The 14,380-nt window shown below is 34.3% G+C and overlaps 1 long non-coding RNA gene across 5 annotated transcripts; it reads left to right on the forward strand.

The window, feature by feature from the left end:
* The first annotated feature begins 221 nt into the window (after positions 1–221).
* LOC147511650 (uncharacterized) lies at positions 222–7,565 on the forward strand. Of its 5 annotated transcripts, none has more exons than XR_015219468.1 (5): positions 222–282; positions 1,002–2,506; positions 4,310–4,505; positions 6,959–7,259; positions 7,347–7,565. It is a non-coding gene; the product is annotated as an uncharacterized LOC147511650 (long non-coding RNA). The 5 variants fall into 5 exon arrangements; XR_015219466.1 differs by lacking the exon at positions 222–282 and having other exon boundaries at positions 302–2,506; positions 6,959–7,128; positions 7,219–7,259; XR_015219469.1 differs by lacking the exon at positions 222–282 and having other exon boundaries at positions 302–1,247; positions 2,349–2,506.
* The last annotated feature ends 6,815 nt before the right edge of the window (positions 7,566–14,380 follow it).

The following is a 14,380-nucleotide window of genomic DNA, read 5'->3' on the forward strand; positions in this document are numbered from 1 at the left end:
ACTAATTTAATTTTGGGATTAAACATGGTTTCCACTTCCTGGTGTTGGATTAATTTTCCTACCAAAGATGCTTTGAATTGGTTCTGCTCCAAGTTTCTATTCTTAGTAGTTGGGTTTTAGTAGCTTATGCAATTCCTCTTATTATGTTTTACCAGTTCAATGATTTTCAATCAGGAAGCTTGAAAGACAAATATGTTACTATGCACAAAAATTTCACATCGGGCTTGAACTATGTTGTTGTCGAGATCAATTACACTTGAACTATTTTGCTCAGGTCGTCAGGTATGTATAATGTTTCTAGACTAGATCAATAACAACCCTCTTTTCTATTGTTTCTTGCTACTTCGAAGTTGCAAATGTCCATGCTGTCAGATCCATATATACATACATACCTATATTTTTTATTGGCCTAACAGATTGCATATTTATTAATTCAAGTGAATTGTTCATGGTTTAACAGATTTTCAATTCATTAAAGTTGGAATAAAAACATAAAATAATTCTTAACTATTGGGTTTAATTGATTAAATGTAATCGGTTGTGAGTTAACACATTAAAACGTTATTAAAGGCCGGGTTTGTAGGCTTGGGCATCTAATAGACTCAAACGGACTTGCATCCAATGGCGTATCCTCTCCCCAATTACTACCTCCAAAGTTTCCTTTTTCTTCACCAAAATTGATTGGATTAATCAAGACACTATTAGTACACCCATTAGAGCACCAGTGATTGTTACCTTACGTTTCTCCACTACCAAAATTTATCAATAGAGTTAAAGTAGAGCATGACTTTTACTAACTTAGCTTCTCTCAACTCCCTGTATAAAACTCTCTATCCCAATTTCTGGCATCAAGGTTCCTCTTCCAATCCAACAAATTTACGTAAAAAAAAATGCAATCAAATTGAGGTTTGCAATTTCAAATGTTTTTTTTGGATAAATTTGTTTTGCTGTGATTTAGAAATCCTTACAAACATCTTATTTACATGGTGTCGTCTATTCAGTTTGTCAGGAAAATTGGTGTTTTTAGTATGCTTCGTATTTTGCCTAATGTATGATAGTTCTGAAGACTTGAGCTGTTGGGATTAGGAAGGCACAGTTAAATGGAACAAGATAGAAAAGCGATTAACAAGCACACGGCGTGAAAGAAATTACACAAAAGTCTTGCTAGGAACTCAATGTTTTTACCTTGATTAGATTTGCTAAGGATGAGGAAAAATATTAAACCACGAGAACCATACTCCAGCTAGGTACATTTCCTTTTTCTTCCTTAATAAATTCATGTGATGTGGTGTTAGTCTACTTTAATTTATTTTTCATGCTATTAAAAGTCAGTAGATACAATGTTGGTTCTTGGTATCTCAAGCTGCTATATGCATGTATGCTCGACTTGGTTAGCACGTAACAACATTTAAAAGCTTAAGTTTGTTTGTGTTTTATGTCTTGGCTATTTGTCTTTTGTTTTGAAGTTTTCACTTGCTGTGTTTGTTGTTTCTGTTCCCATCCCTTTACACTAGTATGGTACTTTAAAAAAATTCACAACATAGTAGAGTGTCTATTGCTGGCTCCAAATGAAATATGGAGGCACTACAAAGCTACACCTTATTTGGACCATTTTTTTTTTTGAAGTAATTAAAAGGGTTAAGACCGGCTACCCCCAAACTATATTAATGAAATCAATCATAAATACAACCTAATGCATCCTCCTCCACTATACATTGTAAGCATTCACTCAGTGAAAGGGTGTAAAACATTACATTATTCGGATCCTTTAGTTTTCTTTCGGATTTGTTTTTGAATTGAAGGGCATAAATAGAAAGACATAAATAGAAGATGATTGTAATGCCCGGGAAGAAAAAGTGTACTTATAATGGCTCCAAAAGAAATATGGAGGCACTACAAAGGTACACCTTATTCAGATCCTTTAGTTTCTTTCAGGATTTATTTTTGAATGGACGAGCATAAATAGAAAAGACATAAATAGAAGATGATTGTACCGGCCGGGATGAAAAAGTTGCACTTATAGTGGTATGGCAGAGTGATTCATAATCATTACATGAACCCAGAACATTATTACAAATTTGTATTGATTTAATTGATGCCAAGCCACCAATCTGAGTATACCTAGCATGACTATTTATAAGCATTTCATTGCTCTTTTTGGGAGGCCTATCTCGGCTCATTTACAAAGTTAGAGGTTGTTCACACTTCTAATCCATTAGTTTTCCTTATGGTCAACATTTTAAAACTTGAAGAACCTAAAAGATGATGGAGTGTACGTGTTTGATAAATTGACCAAGATTATATATTTGTTATGATAGAAGATTATGTGCTAGAGTGTACGTGTGCAGCCAATGGTTTAAAGAAATTTACTGCTCGGGAAGGCACCGGTATATGAATTTCGGGATGGTGAAATTTCATGCTAGACTTTGGGAAATTTATTGTGTTCATTTAATGTGGGGGTGTTTGTCGACCTACAAAATCCAGGTTTCTAGGTACTTCATCTCATGTAAGTTACCCATTTTGATTTCCATTCTTTAGTTTTTTCTTTTACTTCTTTAGGCCAATTCAGTGATGCACACGGTTTTTTTTATATGTTTACGATTTGTTTTACTACATTTTCTATGCAAAGTTCCTTTTTGGGTTGTTGTTTCCCGTTATGTTCTAAATTTTGAGGTTGCTTTGCATCTTCGATACCATTTTGGGATACTTTCTGTTGTGAGTAATTGTCTTCAATCTCATTTGAGCACCTAAACAATTTCAGCATGCATCCCAATTTATTTGTTTGTTTAGTTTGTGCATGTTGAAGTATTGACGCCACTGATTTCTACCTTTTCAAATCCTTTCTCTTTTGAAAGTGATTCTAAGCTACTATTTTTTTTTAACAAAAAGAGGGCAAGAGGGGTAGCAGATTTAGAACACTTTTGTCTCATATCCTCTACATAAAGGTTAATTTTAGTGCATTATGTTGGTAGACACCCAAAAAATTTAGTTCATAGAGGTTAATTTTAGCCAATTTCTTTTTCCTTCACCAAAAATTAATAGACATCCAATTAATTAGTACACATCGGTTACTCATCTTTTTCCTCTCGCATACTTATTGAGAATTAGAGCACCACTGATTATTTCCTTCCGATAGTTTCTCTTCGTTTTCCTTTCCCATTCAATAAGAGTTAATTTGATTAGTATGCAATTTCTCTACCGACTTTAGTGGTTTGTAACGCTTAATGTGTTGAAGAAATAAATGGTGTTTAAAGCATACAACGTTATTTGTAACTTCTCTACTGTTTAAAGCATGTTTTAAAGCATCCTTTCTTTCCCATAATCATGCGTGGATACTATTTTTCTATAAAAAATAAAATCTTATGCATTCTTAACCTTCAAGAATTTAAGCACTCCCCCTTTGTTTGCGGAAATATCGATTGAAGATATAATTGAGAGTGTGTTTTCATAAATGCTAATTGCAATAAACAAATTTGACTTATAGTGGACCCACTAATGAAGTCTCATTCCCAGTCCTTCATGAAGGTTTGACAACTTATTGGCCCTCTTGCGTCCTTCATTGCAAGATATCAAGAACTAAAGATTCCATTGCCTTCAATCTCCTCTACCAATAACGATTATGATTTCAGTTAGATATTTTTGTTATGACATTTATATATAATGACTAATGACCACATATAGAATTCTCCTCTGCCAATAACTGACTACGATTTCAGTTAGATTTCTATTATGACATTTATATGTAATGCCTAAGATTCTTTTATACAAATATCAATGAAAAGTACATGTTAATAGCGCATTGTACAACACAAAAATAGAATTCTTTGGGCTCTTTTTGGTATTTATGCTCATTTTAGTTTGAGAAAAAGAATTCTTTGGGCTCAAAATAGAGGCATTCTCATAAGCAAGCAAGGGTCAAAACCCGGAAGAGGCGACCAACCCTACACGCCTCTGAGAATCGTCATGTTCCCAAAAGCCGGAGCAAAACCTGATTCTCAAATCTAGGGATTGCCTAAGCCTTATATCTAATAAGGGCATGTGAGGTGAAGAAGTGCTCTATTTCTGTGTTGTACAATATGCGCTACGAACATGTACTTTTCATTGATATTTGTGTAAGGATGTCAGTATGTCACATACCAGTGTGGGCTTCTAAAACCCGTTTTCTTATTGGATTTTCAGCAATTGTATATCTTCTTATTGTTGTTAGATTTTAATTTTTTATTTATTCCCAGCAAAGGTTTTATGCATACTTCCTAATTGTTGCCTGCCTATCCATACTAAACCTTTTATTCCTTTTGTTTTTTGATAGATATTAAGGTATATTGCAAGTTTGTAACTACCTTCTGTTGTCCATTAAAAACAAACCAATAAATTTGCAAAAGTGAAAGGGCATTGAATTAGAAGGCAACGTACTTCAAGCCAGGATGCGGGAAATGATCAAGCCACGAGGAAAACATGTACATTTTCTTCATTTCCCTCATCGTTGGATTGAAATTCAAATTAAGGTATTGTTTCTTTCGTATACTTCCATTGGATGATTTAATTAAAATGATGCTTACTAAAAAATTGTTGTTAAGAAATCCAAGTGTCACTTTATTTGTTGAATCTATTACTATATTTGATCATTTTTCTCTATTTTGCTTTTTTTTTTTATATATATTTTTTTGTTGATGTTGGTAGGAAATTGTGAATTAGCCATTTAAGAGTTAATGTGTTTGTATTTTGAGTTGTTTAAATTGGAAATGGTTTATTGATTGTTTCTCCTAGCAAGGATAGTGTAAACCAAGGTACACCCCCCCCCCCCCCAAAAAAAATATCACCACCCCAACCAAAAAAAGAAGGATATAAAAGTAGTTTTTGCAGAATGCGCACCAAAGGGGTTTGATCTTTTTCATGTTGTGTTCAAGTGGTGTGAATAGGTAAGAGGGCATAATTTGGTGGAACCAAGTGTTGTTGCTAAAGAATTGTTTAATAGAGCGTGTTGAATTCAGTGTGCATAAATGCATAATATGTGTTTGATTTCAGTGATCCGGCTTATACTTGCTTTTGCAAGAAGCTATTCATCTATAGTATTTTTTATTACTGTAAGTTCCTTGCACAAATTGATCTTCAATGTCCATTGAAAGTGGTCTAAGAGATGAAGATACTCGGCTCTAGGAAGCATTCTTGCATTGTATTAGTCAAGTATTTTCAGATACTTTGAAATCTTGCATACTTACTAATACAAATGACATTATTGGACGAGTAGAATTGTCGTTTAGAATGTTTCACTCATACAATATTCAAGTTTCTTCTGAAACCCTGTTCGGTGGCCCTATATGGATTAGAAATTGTTGATCCCTTTATCCCTTGCTTACTATGTGAACTTGAGATATTGGATATAAGCATAAGTAAGGTGTAAAACCGTGACAACTTCTTTAGCCTAAACAGTTATTACTTTGAGATTTACTAGGGGGTAGATGTTCAACAATGGGTAGAGAATATTAGGGGATGTTCAACAATGGGTAGAGAATCCCATGGCCTTCTCAATTTGGGAGATTCAACTTTAACTTAACAAACAAAGGGTTGGGGGTTATTGACTGCCCATATTTTAATTTCAATGAAGTCGTTGAAGCATCATAGATGGATTATCAAGTCTCAAAGGGAGTCAAACCTTTAAAAGTGCTAAATTATTTTTCAACCGATTTGTAATCTGCTATAGTTAGTGTTGCGTGTTTTGAGGATTATTGATTGGTACATCGGTCCTTTCTTTGGATCTTTGATGATTCTCATATATTGCTTAATGCAAAATGAGTATGAGAGACATCTATTACCAATGGAGTAATGAGACATTTCTTTTACAATTATGGTTTGTGTTGTGCCTACTACGGCCTCTCTTTCATCACATATGAAGTGGTTGATATATGCAATTTTTGAAATCCAGAGATTGTGTTTAGAGTGGTAGTTCTCAAGTGATGTGTGGTTGGACCAAACTTTACGTGGTGTTGAAGTTTAGGCAATTGAGTAGAATTTATAATTAATAGTATGTAATTAGAACAAGATTGATACTATCATAAGACTAGCATGAAAAGGTGATCGAGCAACATCTTTCTTTGTTTGGAGTAATTATTACACTGTAACGTAAAGATGTTATTCCTTATTGCAAGTGAATACTAGGAATGTTACTCTGGGTGTATAGTTAGAGTTCAGTGTTGGGAATACATAATGTGTGCTTCTCAATATTGTAATTACTTTGCAAAAACTCTTGATCGATGGGGTCTATAACACTATAAGCTCGAAGTTAGTTATTTGTCTTAATATTTAAGTTTGGAGAACTTTGATGGACTTTGATTCATTTTCCTCAGTTGGTTATTGCCGCAATACAACAAATAACACAACCAAGTTCATTTGATAAGAGATGGTATGATGAAATATTGATGGTCTGGCATGTTTCCTTGATAATTTATACCAAAGAAATTCGATTGAAGGGAACATAGAAACTTTAACACAGTTTATTTATAGGTTTCAAGAAACATCGACTCCTTTTGACAAATAATGTTGTTACATAGAATTCTTCTTTAATAATGGTTGGATTTCAATTTGAACATTTAGTTCCTACTATATATACTACTTGATTGTGCCATGTTATATATATATATATATATATATATATATATATATATATATATATATATATATATATATATATATATATATATATATATATATATAGTTGTTTTGAAGACATGATAGAAAGAATACACGATCCTTGGATGCTTGGCCCTCTTTTGACAAGTCCAACATGTTTATGACTCTTGGAAGTTGAATTGATTAAAGTATGCTCTTAGTCTTATGTTGCTTTAATATGTTACTTCTAATTTTGCTCTAATATTATTTTCTAGAATGTCTAGCAGATGTCATTTGTATTGAACAATGGGATAACTCCGAAAATAACCAACTAAATTTGTCGGCTTTTCAGAGACTATTGGGAGCTAATCAACAACTATGTTGGCGCTCATGAATCCACTGAGAAGAAAAGTGCTAAGATGTGTTTCAAATTTAAAAAAGTTGGAAGAAGAAAGAACAACGCACTCTAAGCTAATTACAAGGAGATGTTCCGTTACTGTGAAGTGTAGTGCTAGATCAAGTGTAAGTTCGAAATCACTTCCAATGTTTCATATTTCAAAATTTTAAAAGAAGAAATAACGCACCCTAAGCTAATTGCAAGGAGATGTGCAGTTACTGTGAAGTGCAGTGCTAGATCAAAACCACTTTTAATGGTAATAATCTGAACTCTTGACCTCTTCGATTTAGCAATGTTACTTAATTCCTCAACTGCACTGAATGCATTTTTTCTATTCGAGAAGCTTACCTTCCAGATTCAAGGTCAATAGAAGATTGATGAATGTCTTGAAAATTACCTCAAAGATACCAACTTCTGTACATATGGTGGATGTAACATCTAATGCGGCATGCAGCGAAATGTGCCAAGAAAATACATAAAGTGACACCTACATGACTTCAAATGTGGGAGAATTAGAATACTAAGTGTGAGATTTTCTTGAAATGAGTCTCATGTCAACTGGAATAAAAGACGCAGTAGATCTATGTTACTATCCTCCTTGACGTTAGTTGTCGAAAAAATAACTATTCTCCTTGACCACTGTAAATACTTGAACACTCAACAAAGAAAAAAGTATGTGAAAACTGTGCAACTTTTAATGAACAAAAATTTTGTCGTTTCAAATATTTGCATTGTATATGCTTAGGAATTGGGTACTACCTAGGGGAACACCTTTACATTTTACAGTATAGATCGTAGATCGTGAATTCAACAAAGACCTTAGATTCAAGAATCTAAAGCATGAACTTGATTTACCTATTTATGCAACGTCCTCTTCCTAACTAAAAGCCATGAGACTGGGTCGGAAGATGTCCTCAAAAAGCCCACTGGTCGAGATAACTTCAACTTGCCATGCACTAGCCAACTCCAACCAAATTTAAATACCGGTTAATATGTTCCAATGTGGGTGTCGAAAAGCTTTGAAGGTTCTCTTCAATACCAAATTTAAGTATATAATGAATGAATTTGATGAATCTTATTAACAAAATTAAGGGGCTATTAAATAGTTGCCAACACCTTAATTCTGTGGAAGGGCTTCAATGGGTTTTGGTTTGAGTCCTTTCTTGCATGAAGAAGTGCCCATGAAGTGTCTCCCATTAAGTGAGTTTCAAGACAAATTTCTTAAAGCTTTTGAAAAACCATGAATGTTGAAGCTTCTTAAAGTGAAAGGGGATCTTCGTTCTAATTTGGTTATAATAGAGGTACATGCTCTTCTCAAAGAACTCCTTCAATTCCTTATCATCTTTGAGTTTTTGGTGGTGTAGTACTCTTGTTAGAAGAATATACTTATCAACATGTATTAACCAAAAAGGTATCCAGGGAATGTCCCAAATTTCCATTTGGTTGAGAAAAGGTTTGCATAAAATCAATAGAATGATTGGGATATAGTCATGGTAAAACGTTGTATACTGAATGCGGTAGAGTTACATTCAGTGCCACAAACAACATAATAAGCACCTCATAACCAATCGTGACGTCAGCACGGGTTATATCTAGTATATATATATATGAAGAGTTAATATTGTTTATTTACTAAAATTATTTTAGCATGTAAACAATGTTTGAATATTGCAATATTAGTACGCAAAATATTTAAAAAAGTTCGAGCATATGCCCGGGTCTATCTTCTCATGATTTCCTCTAACTTCATGGTACATAATTTTATTTTCGTGATTTGCATAGTTCTTTGTTGAACCTCAATCACGTTCCTATATGGTAATTCTCATAACATCGTTTGTTGAACCACGTACCCAACCCATAGGTTGATAGTGGCTCCACTAATGCCGGAATAGAAGGTAATGAAACCATCAGCTACAAACCCCATGTCAATCTTGTCTATATACTAAAACATAATGCACGGATAAAGTTTTTTCATTCTCCTATGTGACTCTATTTCTCACTCTTAAGTGGCTTTATAATAATAAAAAAGATTTCAATTTAAAAGAGCTTGGGCATATGCATGTATATTTCTAAAAACAAGAAAAAATAAAATCACAAACAAACTTTTTTGGGAAAAACATAATCTAATTTCTAAGAGTTGCATGTCTATAAACATTTATTTGCACACATGGTACAAAATCTCCAAGATTTTGTGCATTTTTGTGAGATATTTTGATTTTTTTTAACAAGTCCAAGTCTAGATGAGATATCAAATATATACAAAATCCCAATCAAAAATAAATCATGTCAAATCTTGGTAGAAACGCCGAAAAAAGACATCGTACTGAAATCTATATAGAATTTTATGCATGGTAACATACCAAAATTTTAACACCTAAACTCACTCCAACTAAAACAAATAAAATTAATAGATTTTTAAAACACAAAGTTTCCAATAAAAAGTTACTAATTACATTGGTAAAATAGACTCTAAATCAACTTTTCCAACTATAGCTCTATAGCAATGCACCGCAATTTACCAAATTGTCTTTAAAATGGATTACCACTTAACAATTATTCGTCATTGTTTTTTACATATCAAACGACCATTTGGGAAGTCCACTCACATGGGGAATTATTGGTATAATAAACGTTTATCTCAAAATATAATAATAGACAGTAATTATACATAGACCTACTAATTTGACCTACTTAACCAACCTAATACTAACTGAAAATCATTTATTTACATAGAGACACAAGCCTATGTGTATGTCAATGCAAACCGACCATTATTCAAATAACAGGGAGTGGCTCTCAATGACAAAACTGTCGAAAAAGTAACTCTCAAGAACACTTTTTTTTCTCCCCGCAACTCACAAGGACCGGATAGATGAAAGGTCAAATATACCCTTGACGCGAAATAAAAAACGGATCGAATAGATGAAATGTCAAGTATACCGATGACGCGAAATAATTAACAACCCGGCCCAGACGAAACGACCCGGTGTATTTAGTATGAACAATCATTGTTCATACCTTTAAGCAGGTGTGAACACTCATTATATTGTTCATACCCCCAATTACGAACATTAGCTATGAACAATGAGTGTTCATACCTATTAGAGCCATGAACAATGATCCAATAGGTATGAACATTGATCCAGTTATGAACATGAATTGTTCATACCTATTTGGGAGTATGAAAAATCATTGTTCATACATCAACAATGTTTATACATCAAATATGAACAATCATTGTTCATGACTACTTTTAATTTTTTTTTCAATTGGTAGGTATGAACATTGATTGTTCATAGTCCTTTGGGTATGAACATATTCAATGTTCATAGTCTTTAGGTATGAATATTCAATGTTCAATGATCATACTATGAACATTGTGTCACACCCCGAATTTCGACAGAATTCGGAAAAACATTATTTGTTCCCGACTCTTCGATCTTCGAGGTGTGACGCATTCTCAACTTCCAAAAACCCATAAACAGTTTAAATATGTGGATAATTTAAAAACCAATAAAAATTATAAACTTAAACCAAAGTCCTCTTCATTACAAAAATTAACAAATGAAAATACAAATAACCTTATCTCAACTGAAAATCTATATCACCTCAAAGGAAAACAAAGCCTATCTTGAAATCGACGCTTAACGCAAAACCACAAGCAAAGAACCAATCTTCTTCAACACTAAACCTGTCAAGACTTATCAACTATGTTCATTTAATGAACACACTCGATAAGCAAACATGCAAATCGGGTAAGCATTATAAAAATGCTGGTGTGAGTAGCTCTAAAATATAACATATGCTTATACCAAAATATACACAAACCATACGGCAGTTAGTTCATCCACCGAGGCGCCTTAACTTTCAACGACTAATATAACATCCTTAAGTACAATAATTAAGGCAGGTAGTTTCTCCACTGAGGCACCTTAACTTCCCACTAACAACACAACAAACTATACGCATAATAAATAAGGCAGGTAGTTCCTCCATCGAGGCGTCTTAGGTTCTAACTAAACAAAAACCAACCAAGCATATTATATCCGTACCGCATTTCATGCTCAATTACAGAGTAGGTCGTCTCTGCCCAAGTAATTAGTTTGACCCACACTTCGACAAAGCCATATACAATCATATATTTAAAGATATATAGTTAACCAACATATTACCATAATGATATTATTTACGGCTTTCTTTGTGTGTCCCTAAAATCACGTCGTATCTATGTCTTACCTAGTTTCCCTGGCTACCACAATCGCTTCCCAACGCCGAACATGTGCATCCACATGCCTCCCCTTACATAATGAACCACTCCGTGTGTAACTACCCTGAGCGGGATGCCGCACACCAGGTAACCCTCACACGGAAGCCATTATGTAAGTACTGCCACTATTCGGCATAAAATATCGCGCATCTCGTTCTATTTTGCGAACGGAATAATCAAGTTAAGCCACCATTCGGCTACGATTGCCCAACACATGGGTCAATCAACATCTTATATATACACCCTACACAAGGGCCAATCATATCACATACGCCCACACAGGGCAAATCACATGAGTTGTGGTAGTCAGGTTCTAGGATTTTCGTTACGTAATTTATTCAGGTGTCATACATTTATGACTCATAATTATTCCACTATATCATGTGCAGTTCAATTACCTTATTGCACTAAGCCATAATATTTAGAAATATCTCAATTATATCTCATAACCACTTTCATTCTTTCACGTGCCAATATATTATTGCACTACGCCACAATCCCGTGGGAAATAACCACAAATACTCTACTAGCATCTTACAGATAAAATAATGGAGTGTATATATATTTATTTCTCCAAAACTATTGTATTTAATATATATATCCCAACATATTATATAATGTCACAATATCAACGTCAAATCTTAATTAGATAATGACCACCAAATTTATACAAGCTTCCACATCATTTTAGCATTTGATTTGTCCATACAATTTACAATATAAAATGCAGCACTATTAAACAGTCCACATTCCACAATCAAAGCCCAATATATATATATGTTTTACACACTACTCACGTCAAATCTTAATTAGATAATGACAAACAACGTTATATAATTTTCGACAATATTTTATTACTATATTTGTCTATATTCTTAAATATGAAAAAAAACTGGAAAAAGTCAACATTCCACAGTCAACGGTCAACAGTCAAAGTCGACACGTCATGGTCAAAGTCAAACTATCATTGTCAAAGTCAAACTGTCGTTTCTATGTTCAATAGGTTCATGGTCATAGCCATGGTTCATGGCTAAGGTCAAAGTTCATGTCATGGCTAAGGTAATGGTTCGGACCCAACTGGCCAAGCCCAAACCTTAAAACCCGGCCCCAAAAGTCTAAACCAACTTATTATTCAACCTGACCCAATTGCCCATAAGGACCAACCCACATAAAATTAGAAACCGACCCAAAGAAAACTAATTAGTTTTGGCCCATACAACTTAAACTAAACCGGCCCAAAAACAGTTTAACCTAACATGGATCGGCCCAAGCAATACAAACTACAATCGGCCCAACCAAAACAAAACAAGGTCGGCCCAACCAAAACCAACTAAGGAATTAGGCCCAAAGCCCAAACCGACCATCAGGTCTTCTTCCTCACCTGCTACTACCACCACCAGCCACCACCTGCTCAAGTCCGGCCACCACAATCTCCACTCGCCCACCCATTTCAACCTAACGGTTTTAATCCTTGTTAAAAACCCTACCACATTAACAAAAGCAAAAGCTCCATTCCCTAAATCGATAACCCATCATCAAAACTAGATCTGGTTCAATCCGCCATTAACAACCCATTCAAGCCATTCAAGTTTCAACAGCACTCACTCACTCTACAATACCCCATCACCCATCGTCCATCAGCTAACCCATTACACCATACAATAGTACAATTTACATACTACCACCACCACAACAATACTCCAGTATCACAGTATCACCCTCGTGCCCCCATTATCGCACCTGCAAGCTTCCATAGCTCCATTCAAATCCGGCCTTCACTCACCCATCACTAATCTAAAACGTAATTCACACCTCAAGATTTAAAATATATAAATTACTAATCCTAACTGCGATCTCGCCGCCATTAATAGCTTGCTTCGAGCTTCCACCAGTGCCCATCTCCAGCGTCAATACCTCATACCCAACACTCCACCATAGCCACCTAACATCATTCAATCATACCTACCTTAGTGAGGGTTCAAAACCACAACCAGGAGTGTTCAACATATTAGATCTGACCGATTCTCTTTTTTGGGCTTGGCGACGCCATTAACGGCCCGTCAAGCTTTGACAATTCAAATATCGATTTCCCGAGTCTCAACAGAGTTTCGAAAGACAGTTTAAACCAATTTTAACAACTACAGGACGAATAACAATAACCGAATAATGAACGAAAACTTTGAACAGTACAATTATACGTGAAATAGAAAAAACCAATCTACTCACCTATATAAAAAGCTCGACGAATTCCTCCTAGTCCGAATCATTGCGCTCCACGTTCTACAGCTTCTATCTCTGCCTCCATTTTTATTATTTTTTTATTCTCTAAGAACCCTATTCTCTAGAACAATGTGATTATATACTTGGGTTTGAAACCCAAGCCCAACACAGACTCGGGCCCAGAAACCAGGCCCACATATCCCAAATCCAATCCAACAGATTTTATATAAATAAATAAATAAATTAATAAATAATTACGTATTTTAAATACGGGCATTATACATTGAGTATGAGCATTGAATATTCATACATCAATATATTGTATAAGGTACATTCACCTATTTAGATATGAACAATTATTGTTCATACACCAGCAGAAGATATGAACACTCATTGTTCACAGTAAAATGACATAAAGGGTAAAATCGAAAAATATTTATTTTAAATCCGAGCCATTTGTCCTTAGGGTTATTTTCACAAAAGGGTATAACTGGTATTTAAAAAAAATGTAAAAAGACAGGGCCAACTTATTTTGTCCTTGAGGATTCTTAATTTTGAAATAGTAGATTCGTGAGTTACTTTTCTACAAAATTTGTCCTTGTGAGTTACTCACAAAAACAGTGTTCTCTAGACTTTTTTTTTCCCCAAAATTAGGCCTTAGGACCAATTTCTTGTTCAAATAATGAGTCGCATCTCTCAAATTTTTCACCAATAATCTCTATCCGCAATGAATTGACCATTTCTCAAATCTCTCTGGCTCCATTCTCTCTCTACAAAAACCAACGAATCTAACTAGTTCAATTTGTCTGTCTTCTTCGATATACCATTACAACATCCTCTATACATAATCGTTTAAGTAGTGTAAATAACTAGGATAATCTTAAATTTGT

The sequence above is a fragment of the Coptis chinensis genome, chromosome 3 (genome assembly GCF_015680905.1).
Source record: "Coptis chinensis isolate HL-2020 chromosome 3, ASM1568090v1, whole genome shotgun sequence".
Lineage (NCBI taxonomy): Eukaryota > Viridiplantae > Streptophyta > Magnoliopsida > Ranunculales > Ranunculaceae > Coptis > Coptis chinensis.